This window comes from Lissotriton vulgaris, chromosome 5 (genome assembly GCF_964263255.1).
Source record: "Lissotriton vulgaris chromosome 5, aLisVul1.2, whole genome shotgun sequence".
NCBI classification, from domain to species: Eukaryota; Metazoa; Chordata; class Amphibia; order Caudata; family Salamandridae; genus Lissotriton; species Lissotriton vulgaris.
This window is the reverse complement of record NC_141693.1, coordinates 1495603962-1495617496: the sequence shown is the minus strand read 5'-3', so window position 1 is coordinate 1495617496 and position 13535 is coordinate 1495603962. Positions and strand designations below refer to the sequence as shown.

At 44.9% G+C, this 13535-nt stretch overlaps 1 pseudogene; it reads left to right on the top strand.

The window, feature by feature from the left end:
* Positions 1–9244: 9244 nt before the first annotated feature.
* Positions 9245–10667, top strand: LOC147712822 (uncharacterized; annotated as a pseudogene).
* Positions 10668–13535: the final 2868 nt, after the last annotated feature.

Below are 13535 nucleotides of genomic sequence, written 5' to 3'. Positions count from 1 at the left end.
ATGGCCCAGTCGAAATCACAGCTGAGGCAATGAAACACAGGCTGGGCACATGTGAAATAGGAAAATCGAAACGATAATCCAAAAGCCGTGCTTAAAGTCGCAAGCGGCAAGGAGCCATAGTAATCAAGCATCCGGTTGCGAAACAGCATCAGTAGGGGCTGAGCGTTTTCTTGTGCAGGGTGGGCATCCATGTTTAATAAAGCAAAATATCACCAGCACGCCTGCAGCCAAAGCCAGCAAAACAGGGAATCCGCCAAACAAGCTTGCGAATATAGAATGAAAAAACGCAGGGATAATACCAAATACTTTTTCAAACGTAGTCACGAGACCACTGCTAACCAATTCAAAAAAATTTGCTAGGCCATTCGTGGAGGAGGCATTAAAGATTTGATGAACCAGCTCGCAGAAATGAAACGGCAAATCAGTATTTAAAAGCGCCTGCACCTCTGTGCGTGTGTTAGCTATGTGAAGGACATAAGTTTCGCGGGCCGAGCTCAGGGCCACTTCTTTTTGAGACAAAAGGGCTCTTATTCGGCTCAAACCATTGAACTCCGCTCTCAAGGTTGGTATTCTTGGCCAAATGGAAACATCTGAATTCCCATGCGTGGGTGGATATAACACGTTCTTGCAACACACCACACGTTCTGATACAGTAACCACATATGCGATACCGACCATTAACCCACAACACGGTTCGTTGTTCAAGAGTAAATAACTACCGTTAGACAACAAAGTGAATGTGGGAACTATTGCAGGAACCGGTGTGCCTTTTAAAACACAGGCTAAGTTTGGTCTGTCCTGATTACAAGAACCATGTAATTGGATGTGCCTGCATATCAGTGAACGGTCAGGCGACTGTGTGCATTCTTCACCATTCAGATTCACTTCCTTTCCTTCTTTCAGACATCTGTATGTATATGGTAAAGACCATGTCTCATGTAGGAAAGCACTTCCCAGTGGTTCATATCGCCCTATAGCAATATATCTCATACAATTTGTAAATTTATACAGAGCAAATGGTAAAGTAATAATACCATGAATAAGCTATGTAGCAGCAGCTGCCTCAGCCACAGAGAAGGGCAAAGATTCTAACTTCTCAATGTGTAACATAGAAAATGATGCATCTCGCATGGAAAGCATGCGCTGCTTGTCAGTCATATTAAATGGGGCAAATAGTGATGAGACGTTCATATAACTCCAAGGCACTTGACCAGCCTTCAGAGTCTGTAGTGTCCAGGCAAACTTCATAACAGAACGCAATTGATTTTGACTATGATATAATACGGACACTTCATAATGCACAATGTCAACAACAGAAGAAACAATATTGTTGAATGTGTAAATTCGGAAAGAAAGCGTGTTAATACTGTTATCGACCACTGCAAGTACTTTTTCCAAATTTGCTTGGTCAATCGCCCTTAGGCGCTTAGCAGCCTCAATTTGAGACACTTTCCAAATTTCATTGTAAACAGCATAAATCCACCGTTTAGATCTACCCTTAGCTGGGCCTTTTATAAAATCATTCAAATCCACATTTTCAGTTAACTGAGACAGATGTAGTTCAACTGCAGCCAACGTGGAATGTTGTAACCAATTCTGACACAGTTTCCCTACAGAGGAAGTGGTGACAGTATAATCAGTTTCAAAACGGGGATCTGGTCGCACTTGTGTGAACCCTTTAGCCAATCCCAGAAATCGACGTTGGCAAGAATCAGAACTCTTTTGCCACAACAGCCAACCCTTTGGATCCAAGCTGGATACATTAAAGGACGAATTGTGTATTAGAGATTGTATCTCATGAATAGACAATTCAGAAAAATTACCCCAACCTGAATATTCTTCTAATTCGGGGATAATGGGCGTGTTTAATTTTTTAGTAGTAGCCAATCCAAAGCATGTTGTTTGGGAAATAGTAGAATTTAGTAACAACATGTGATTCGGGATGAGACATGCACGGTGCAAAGCCTCAGTGCCTTGTACCTGCCAATCTTTGGTACCCCAAACCGAGTTAAGGTCAATTATTCCTTTCCAGAACTCGTAGCCATCTAAAGCCAATCTGTCTAGAAAGGACTTCGAATACAGCAACTTTGTATCGGTAAGTCTAACTTTGGACATGGACTTTCCTGTCATTCTGAAATAAAAGGACTCAGGATTTGATTGATTGAAATCTGTAAAATAACTGTATTTTTCCAGAAATGTACTGGAGCTTCCAATTAAAGGAGCTGGGCAGTGCTCCCACTGCGTGTAATTCACAGCGACCCTCCTGGAATTCGTCTTATGGAGAAAATGATTACCATAATGTTGGAAGCAAAACAAATCACAATAATTAATAGAATCTAAATATAAGTCTTCAGCATCAAAAACTGCATAGTATTTCAAATCAGAAAATAATGCTTCTACGGTCTGAATATCCCAATCATCAGAACGTATATTTTGTTTAATCACATCTCCCATGTTTACTCTAAGCACATTCGGAACATTAATCACTTCAGTGGGCCCATGTATTTGAAATCTAACCGCATCCCACACAATCCCATCAAGGACAGGCCAAGCTGTAATGTTGACTGTATTTAAGGTTCGTTTCAGTCTGTGCGCTGAATGTGAAGAGGAAAGAGGGGCCAATGTTCCATTAAGGTACCGAATTCCTGTTCTTTCTTTAACGTAGTGACCATCGATCAGGCGGAAAAAATAAAACACAAAACCAATTGACATAAAAAGGTAAAATGAAAATAGGATCAACCAAATGTATGTCCAAGGGGGAATTAAAAAATGTTTTTTAAACAACGTGGCATATTTTGCAATAGTTGAGGGTTTCTTTGAAAGTTCCGAAACAGAGTCAAAAGAGAATCTGGACTGGTCGGCCAAACGAGTCTGCAAATCAGGCATCGATAAATCAGCAGGATAGGTGTAGTTCAGCTCATCAATGTTAGTAACAGGAATAGTATAAAGGACTGGATATGGCAGGCATCTCGAGGGACACCTCCTGTTCGGCACCAGATGTAATAGCCAGCACAGAGTGCCTCACCATGGAAGGACAGGATACAGCCGGTGTCATGCTATGAAGAATCGGCCACCCTGTGTGTCTTGACATTGTCAATAGAAATAAATCTGATTTCCTTACGGCCTGGAAGTTATGGTAAAATGACTGTTCTTGTGCCCTTCACTCCAAGAACTCGAACCGGTGCACGATATGAGGGACCAAACTCTTTCTTGTTATCGATCTTCTCTCGAACCAGTTCTCCAACTTGGGGTAGCCAGCCAACTACCGGGATCTGCAACGCATCATCCGATGTGGAGGGCAAATGTTCCTTTGCTAGACTGTCTCTGGTCTTTTGTAGATCCTGTAAAACATTGCAATGTTCATCTACGTCAAAGGCAGAGGCCTGGGCCTTGCAGTCTAAACCATCGAGGTCAGGGACGTACATCTTGATACCAAAGAGCATTTCGTACGGGGTCCGCCCACCCAGAGACCATCTAGGGAGATTATTAAGCGCACGCTGCACGCCATTGAGGTGGGCTAACCAGTTTCTGCCAGTGCCTATAACTCAAGCTGTCAAAGATTGCTTTAAGTCGCGGTTCATTCGCTCAACTACACTATTGCCCTCGGGCCTGTAGGGACTCGAAAACTTGACTTGGACCCCCAACGAAACCATAGCATCCTTATACGCCTTAGAGGCGAAAGCCGGACCCTGATCCGAATGGAAGGTACCACAGGCAAAAATTCCCACAAAGACTCGCAAATCCTTAATGACAGTTCGTGAATCAGCGCTCCGATGTGGCCATACCCACACAAAGCGTGTGCATGAATCAACTGCCACTAAGATGTATTTGTACGCAGTATCAGAAGAAAATGGACCGCAGTGATCCAAATAAACGCATCCAAGCGGTTTATTAGAGATGTACAATTGTGTCTGAGGCGGACGCGCAGCAGTTGAAGGCTTAATCTGCTGGCAAATGTCACATTGAAGGACATAATCGCGCGTCTGTTTGTACAGTCCCCGCCACCAGAACCTTTGTTGTAGCTGAGTTACATTGGCTGAGACGCCCGCATGCGAAGACGCCACACCTTCATGAGCCGCTGTAATCAAAGTAGCCCTGCGATCGGAGTTGGGAACTAGACGTTCGCCAACATCAGGAATTTTCACATAAGGAACCTTATCGGGACTTAAGTGGTATGTGTATTTAGAAGGGAACCCTGCAGGATATTTACTTCCCTTCTCTGTTGCAGCAACAGCTGCCAAGATGCCATCATCTATTTTGCTTTTGGACCTCGTGACTGCTGCAACTAAGTATTTTGATACCGCTGATTTCGCTGCTTCATCAGCAAGCGAATTACCCACAGCGTGGACCCCCACGCGCTGATGGCCGAGAGTATGAATCACAAACACGAGTGGCAACTTCTCTTTAAGTTCCGCCACTCGGACCCAGATCATTTTATGTTTTATTGTGCTACCTTTGGAATCACGAAAGTCATTCTGAATCCAAAAGAACAAGTTTTCATTGTAAGACTGGACACAGTAGTAAGAATCACTTACGATTAAAGTCGTCACACTTGGATCTGCGTACTCCAATGCAAGCATCAGAGCACGAAGCTCTGCTAATTGTGCGGTGCAGTCCCCAAGCATCTGCGTGTGCACGACACTGGACTTGAACTCATCGTTCACCATGGCACCGACCACAATGGAGCATGCGGAAACGTAGGCATGTTTAGAGCCATGCGCAACCTGCGCCGAACCATCAGTGTAAATGATGCAATGGAAATCCTCCAACGGCCGCATTGCTAAAGGAGCAGGATGAGCAAATTCATACTGTAAATACTCCTGCGATCGTAAAGTGGCGTCAAAAATAAACGTGACATCCTGGGATGTCAAGGATGCAGCCCACTGAATCCACCGAGGGTGCAAAGCTTTGGAATTAGGTACACTGGCTTTCGTAACTGCCTCCAAGGCAGGATACGGGGTAACAACCAACATGCGTTTTCCTTGTGACAGGGCACGTTCTTTAAGAATTGCCAACTGTACAGCCGTTAAAACTTTCTCCACAGTGGAAAAACGCAATTCAGCCGAAGTGTACAAGTGTGACTTGTAAGCAATAGGTACTGTATCTCCTTCATTAAAAGTCAGGTACGTGAAACCCACCGCCCCAGGGATAATTCTTATCACCAGGTTGGTCTGGTTATCACGAGTCTGTAAGTATTCAGAAGCGAGCAAATCAGCCTGCAAAGACTGCAGAATGGCTGAATGCTCAGGCAGCCAGCATGATTTGGAGAAAGATGGTTGTATCAAAGCATACAAAGGTTTGATACGCTGGGCATATTCCGGAATGTAAGTTCTCCCGAAATTCAATAAACCCAGCAAAGATTGTAATTTTTTCAGTGTTGTCGGAGATCGCAATTGTGCGCATTTCTCCAGGAAGTGAGGTGCTAACCCTTTTCCCTCGTTGTTAAGCTCGTAACCGAGAAACAACACTGTGTACTCTGCAATGTGCGACTTTGCAAAGTTAAATTTGTAACCTATGTCAGCAAAGTTACAAATTATGCTATTCACTCGACACAGATGCTCCCAAAGATCGTCGTCTGTCAGATAAATGTCATCCACATACGAACAAGCAACTGGGTCGATGCCCTCCAAAAGGGAGACAATGCGGGCCGAGCACACTCCAGGACTATTCTTATAGCCCATTGGGAGTTGCCGAAACATTTTTTGCACACCGCCGCATGTGAAACTGGTCCATTGGGAACTTAGACCGTCTAATTTATGTGCATAAAAACCATTGGAAATGTCGAGCGTGGTTTTGAACCGTTTACGCTCAAGACTATTCACTAAAGCAGAGCCATGAGTATTCTGTACTGCGCAGTTACAGGAATGCGAGTTTAAATGCCTATAATCCAAAACCAAACGATATGAGCCGTCCGGTTTATTTACAGTAAAAAGCGGGTTATTCATCGGTGACACACACGTTTCAATTACACCTTGATATTCCAATTGTTCAAGGATAGCCACGACTGAAGCTTTGGCTTCACGCTGTATGGGATATTGAGGTTGAGGCTGCGGCTGAGACCGTAAAGGAATCTCATGGCTTGGAGACAATTTATCCCAGCCACATTGATTGCGATACACAGCCGGCGCAAGCGCCAGAGCCCACTCTTCTGCAAAATGCAGCGCTTCCACTCTCGATACTGTGTGCGCGAAACTGGGGAGGATCACCTCCTCCCCTCGCGGAGCTGCGAGAACAAAAGGTGGGGGCCAGTCAGCCTCCGAAAGCAAAATGTCATACGTAGACGAAAGATTTTCCCAAAATACCCCTTTTACAGTTCGCTGCATGTCACCTTCAATTAACAGGACAATTTCAAAAAGACGTTCAGGGGGAGCAACATGCGTATCAGCAGTTTCAATCACAACATAAGTGTAAGTCGCTGTCACCTTCAACAGTGGACGGAGGGCCTCTCTCACTATGGTAATCTCTGCCGCGCTGTCCAGCAAGGTCAGAGCCCACATCAGATTCCGAAGCCGCGTTCTCACTATCTGGGGCATAACGATGCGCTGTCAGGGTGGCGACTCTCTTCGTGGCAAACTGTGGTCTCTTGGGCGTAGCGCCTTCCTGCTGCTCTCCACCGTTACGCGGGCGGGGCTGACCACGTCCTTGCTGGCCACCCCGGCCCCTGCCACCCCCTCCACCACCGGTTGACGGAGCCGATGAGTCCTGAAAGGAACGAGGAGAGCGTTGGTCAGAAGCCTAAAACCTCTCAGGTGATTTAATCATCGCGCGGTCGCGCAAATCATAAACACGATCCGACTGCGCAGGCAACGGAGACGCAGGAGCAGAAACCTGTGTTTGTTGTTGTTGTTGCTTACCCTGATTCTGCTTTTTAGGCCAATTCTGTTTCTTGGACTTAGGTTGACCACTAGTTTCCGAAGACTGACCCTGGGGCTGCTTTTTCTCTTTATCAGGAAAAGCTTTAAGCCCCTTTGCATTGCGGCCAACCGTTTTATAAGCAGCCACAATAATCCTTGCCAATCATCCTTGTCCTGGGGCTTTTTTCCCATCACTTAATTCACCATGACAGGATTGATTTTCAAACCAGCCTGTTCTGCACGAAGCTGTGCACCCCTAGGGGCTACGTCCTGAACATTACGGCTAGTGTAATGAACAAGCGCTCTAATCACTGCCACTGCGACTTCATGAAGCCACCGCAGATCAGCCACGTTACAAGTGGCGCGATTAGGGTGAGGAGTGAATCCAGCCAAAGCGGGCAAAGGAATGCCCGGAATGGACAAAGGACCTAACCTCGGAGCGGTTAAAGCGTGTGGTAGGGTGCCACCAAACCAAACTCCATGCTGCCAAGCATCAATAGGAACTTCCAGTGCCCTGTACGGAGCATACGCAACCGGTACAGCTGAAGCAGTGTATGAATGGAACACTCCAGAATTAGCGTCCACTGCCGGAAATGTCACCCACGAATAAAACAGTTTGTACGGGTAAGCATGTTCCGCACTCACCACCAGAACCACAGCCAAGCCGTCCACAGGGACATTATAAGCCCGCAAGTGGTCACGCACCGCAATGCGACTATGTTGCGGGATGTCCACGGGTTGTGCCATGTCAGCACCGGAAAGAGAGAAAACAAAGACTACTTTGTAGCACAACTGGGTAGTAATTCAAGGAAACCGTTTTTAGATAGATTCAAGCTTGAAAAGACCTATTTCAAAAATAGGTAGGTCTTCCGACACTGCCGTTTTCCGGAAACGGGAATGAAGGCTTTAAGGTTTGAATGATATACTACTCGAGTGTCATGATATAAGGCCAACAACGTATGGGCGCCATGTAGCAGGGTTTCCGTTCTCCCACAGAACTGTGCACAGAGATCTAGAACCTGGGTGAGTTAGGGTGACCCAAAACTCACCTTAGTTTCAGAAGTCCCCTTACCAAGCTAGCTACAGTGTCTCATCGGTAGTAATAACTTCCCAATGACTTAGACAATCCAGAACATGAACTTAGGGTACCTCAGGTATCGTGGAACACATGAACACTCTTTCGTTATATAATCATTACAAACCGAAACTGGGAGGCAAAGAACACACATGCAAGTTTGAAATGTTTATTTTTCAATGCAAAGTTCTCAAATGCAGTATCTTGTATAATATCAACATACATATTATAAAAATCAGACTTAGCAGCATAGTCACTAATCCATAGTAAGCAAAAGGTGATAGCATGTTATGATGCAAAAATCTATAGAATTCTGTATCACCTATATTTCGCGCACCCTATTTAGCATATTATATTATATCTAAGAAGGTCTCATTTGGGTTCTAGCAGGGCGGGCCCATACCTCTAAATTTCAGTAGGAGTAGATCACATCAACAGCTACCAGCTCTCTGCATGCGAAGCATCAAGTGTGTTGATTCATTCCCTGTAACTCTATCTTAAACCTGAGTAAAGCCCAATGTTGGCAGCAACATTATTTGTGTTATGTCTAATGTGGTGCGAGGATCAGGCCTTCAGCAACCTTGTGTTAGGTTATTCTTAGAGGGTGTAGCTCTCAGTGTGCAGACATTTGTACCAAGTGTACCAAGCACGACTGATATCAGAGCAATAACATATTATTCTCAAGTAAATCACATCTTTCGTCTAGGTTGAAAGCTACAATAACAATTTGGTGTCGTGTGCAAGCTGAAGCCGAAGGAAAGTATGGTGTTTAAACATTTAATAAACTCATGCTAACTTAACACAATATATAGAAATGCAGTAACCATATGACAGGACGTGGATCGTCCTCTACTAGAGGAGGTTATAGTCAGCAGTACTCCTACAGGCAAGGGAATCCGCTACACCAAGGCCAACGTTACCAGTCCTATGGCCAGCACAACACTAATTATTCCCAAAACAAAAGAAAGCCTTCCTACCGCAGAAAGGATAAAAGACAATGAGTTTGATCACCTGCCACCGCTACTGTCGCTGTCTCACACAACAATTGGAGGAATGATCTCAAATTTCTACTCAAAATGGTCCTCAATAACATCAGACAGGTGGGTCCTGGACATTGTGGCCAAGGGCCATGCCCTCGAATTCGAAAGGTTTCCTCCAAACTTTCCCCCAAGGGGCCCACCTCCAGCTCATCTCAAAGAGTTGTTTTACCAGATCAATTTGATGCTAAAAAAGGAGCAATCAAAAAGGTTCCTCAGGCTCAGAGAGCTGCAGGATTCTACTCCAGATTCTTTCTGATAAAGAAAAAGTCTGGGGAATGGCGTCCAATTCTGGATCTCCGTGCCCTAAACAAGTATTTGAAAAAGCTGACGTTCTGGATGCTCTCACTCCAAGAAATACTGCACTTCTTTCGGAGGGAGAATGCATGGCCACCTTGGATCTTCAAGATTCATATTTCCACATCCCCATTTTACCTCGTCACAGGAAGTTCCTGCGATTCAGAGTGGCTGGCAGGGATTATCAGTTCAAGGTCCTCCCCTTTGGACTACGCTCGGCACCCAGGGTGTTTATGAAAGTCCTGGCCCTAGTAGCAGCACACCTCCGGCTGGAGGGAATACAAATATTTCCCTACTTTGACGACTGCCTTATCAAGGCGAGTTCTTACACAAACACAGACAAACATATCCAGTGGTGTCTGTCTCTCTTCCAGACACTGGGTCTCTCCATCAATCTAAACAAGTCACAAGTAGAACCATGCCAAAGGCAAGCTTTCTTGGGAGCAACCTTGGACAAACAGCTGGTCCAAGCTTTCGTATCGGAAGAGAGGCAAGAAAGAATACAGGACATGGCTCGAAGTTTACTCTCAAGAAAGTCAGTTTCAGTCCGACAATTCAAGTCTTTTCTGGGGATGGTCTCTTCTTGCATTCCTTTGATATCGAATTGCCGTCTCAGGATGAGGCCTCTTCAAGAAGAACTCAGCCTGCAATAGCTGCAGGTCTCCGGCTCATTCGAGGACCTCATCCGGATCACCCCTCGAATCCGAGGTGCTCTTCTCTCATGGATACAAAGAAAGAATTTACAACAGGGTTGCCCGTTCCTCCAAGACGCACCAAACTTTACAATCACCACGGACGCATCCCTTGAAGGTTGGGGAGCACATCTTCAAGGGCTGACGATCAGCGGGAAATGGAGTCCTCAACAAAAAGTCCTGCACATCAATCTGTTGGAGCCATCTTCCTAGCCCTCAAGTCCTTTCGCGAAATTGTTCAAGGGGCCACAGTATTGGTTCATACAGACAATACTACAAGCATGCACTATTTGAACAAACAGGGAAGAACAAGATTGGCTCTTTTGTCTCAGGAAGCCCAAGAAATATGGGCAAGGGCAATACGACACAGAATCAATCTTCTGGCGGTCCATGTACCGGGAACGGCAAACGTTCTTGCGGATACTCTCAGCAGGACAACGGTGTCCACCCACGAATGGGAACTGCACCAACCAATGGTGGATCGGATTTTTCAACAGTGGGGTCATCCAGATCTAGACCTCTTTGCGACCAAGGAGAAGAGCAAATGCTGGTTCGTTGCAAGCTGGCATCCCCACAAAGACTCTCATGGGAATGCGTTTTTGATCAACTGGTATCAAATATATGCTTACCCCTTTCCACCGATACCGTTGGTTCCCAGGGTTCTACGGAAGATGAAGAAAGAACCGTGTCGCCTGATTCATATTGCCCCTAGATGGCCTCACCAATACTGGTTCACCGAGCTCCTTCTCCTATCGGAGTGCGAACCAATCCAGTTTCGACCAATTCCGGACCTCCTCTCCATCCAGGATTGTCAGATTTACCATCCGGACCCGACATCTCTGAAATTAGCAGCTTGGCGCCTGAGTACCTTGAATTCGCCCACTTGATTATCCCTGCAGATTGCAAGGAGGTACTAGCCAAAGCAAGCGCACCTCTACAATAAAAACATACAGACTTAAATGGAAGAGATTCTGTATCTGGTGCCACTCAGCTGGTATTCATCCTTTTCTAGCCAAGCCAGAGCAGATATTACCTTTTTTCTTACATCCGGCAAAATCGGGATTATCTCACGCAACTCTAAAGGGTTTCCTAGCAGCCATTTCAAGGTACCGCCAGGATGGGTCCACTTCACTTTATTCTTCAAGAATAATACAACAATTCTTCAAAGGACTTTTCAGAATGTTCCCTCCGGAACGTCATCCACCGCCATCGTGGCATCTCAATGTAGTGTTAGCGCAGCTCATGCGCCATCCTTTTGAACCAATTCATATAGTGGATTTGAAATTTCTTACATGGAAGGTATCACTTTTGTTGGCTTTGACTTCATCTAGAAGAGTCAGTGATGTCAAGGCTTTCACGGTCCACCCACCTTTCCTGCAGTTAACGTCCGATTCAGAAGTGCTCCGCACATACCCAAAATTCATGCCTAAGGTACCTTCAGACTTTCACCTGAATGAGCCAGTCATCTTAAGGACAGTCTTTCCTAAACCACAATCCCCTGCGGAAAGGGCATTGCATACACTAGACATCAAGAGGTGTTTAAAGTTCTATTTATAAAGGACTTCTACAATACGCAAATCTGATCAATTGTTTGTCGCCTGTGGAAGAATTTGTCAAGGTCATGCAGTGTCTAAACAAACAATAGCAAGATGGATCTCTGCAGCTATTGACTTTTGCCATACACAAGCAGGAAGATCTTTGCAGGCAGCACCGAGGGCTCAGTCTACGAGAGCCATGTCTTCCTCAACTGCCCTTTTCGCTGGAGTTCCTCTTCTGCACATCTGCAGAGCGGCAACCTGGGCCAGCAGGCATACTTTCACCAAACACTATTGTTTGGATTCAGCCAGCGAGACTGATGCTTCATTGGGTCAAACAGTTCTGCGTAATCTTTTCAAAGAAGGTGAGCCTCCGTTTCCCTCCTCCTTTTACTGCTTTTCAGACGCTTGTTCATGCTTATTATTATGTACATGCTTACGTAACTGCATATTTTCATGCTTTTAGAAATGTGATATTTCTATTATATGGTTATGTGCTTTTCATATATACAGGCTTATGCTACAAATAGCGTCTTCCAAGCACAGATATATACTGCTATCTACTCTGATTCAGGCATGTTAATCTATGAAAGACACCCCAATACTGGAGAAGAACAATAGTTACTTACCTGTAATCTGTGGTTCTCCAGTACTGATGTCTTTCATAGATTCACATGCAACCCGCGCACCTCCCCGCAGAGGCTCATAGGTTACTTTGGTTTACAACATATCTCCTGTGCGAGAAAATCTGAGAGCCTGAGCCTCTGAGGAGAACTTTCTGGTGGGTGGTGATGCCTGATTGGCTGCAGTTTGGGCTGTACAAAATGACCAAGATGGTCATGAGTGTGGAAGTGTTTTCTCCTGTAGCTTGGGCTACTTTACTTCCTGGTTGATTATTACCAGGTTTTTTCTATGTTATTATGGCATATTATTGTTTTTTTATGTACTGTGGGACTCCTACTGCGATGATGGGGAATGATTCAGGCATGTGAATTTATGAAAGACACCAATACTGGAGAACCACAGATTCCAGGTAAGTAACTATTGTTCCTCTCCACAGATTCCAGTACTTTCCATGACAGAAATGTGGAGAAAATGTATTTATTTTTTAGTCAACATTTGAGGTTTGCAAAGGATTCTGGGTAGAAAGAAAACCCTGTTGAGAACTATGAAAGCCACCCACCCTAGATTCCCGCAGGTATCGAGTGTGTAACAATGTGTAAGTTTAGTACTGGGTTGGGAGGTCCCACACAGCCCACTGAACACGCTCCTGGGGATCACAGATGGGCTGGATGGGTCCAGGGCTGATAAGCTATTTCTCAACACAGCCATGGTTGTAGCTAAAAGAGGCATTGCTGCCAACTGGAAAAATCCTGTCCCACCTAGTATAACGAAGTGGCGCAGATGGGTGGAGTGGTGCGTGGCACAAGAGAAACCCCTGTACGTAGCCAGAAGCTAAACATCGCAAAGTTTGGGGCAAATGGTTGGGTCAGATAAAATAAATGTTCTCCATTTCACAGACTATATATATTGTGTGGGACCGTATGGGATCATGGACTGTAAGGTACATAACATCGGGGGACATAATGTGGTGACGACCTATAATTACTGTAATGAGCTGTATTTGATGTTCACTGGGGTTTCCCTGTTCAAGAAAACCAATAAAGTTGCTTATAAAAAAAAAATCTGTAAGGTTACTAGGTTTCCTTAGCTGCCAGCTGAGCTAGAGTCCAAAATCCACAGCTGCTAACATTGCAAAAAAATGCGAATTTTTCTGTGGAAATATGTTGTGTCCATGTTGCGTTTTGGACCATTTTTTTTGTCATGGGCACTAGACCGTCCCACACAAGTGAAGTTCTATTGTTTTGGAAGACATTTGGATACATAAAATAGAAGAACATTTGTTAGTACCTAATGGATTTCACTGCATTTGTGCTTTCCAAATGTAAGCCAATGTGTAAGAAAGAAGCCATTTAAAAAAATGCCCTCTAAATCACATGCTAGTATGGGTTCAGAGATGTACAAATAATAACCACTGCTCCTAA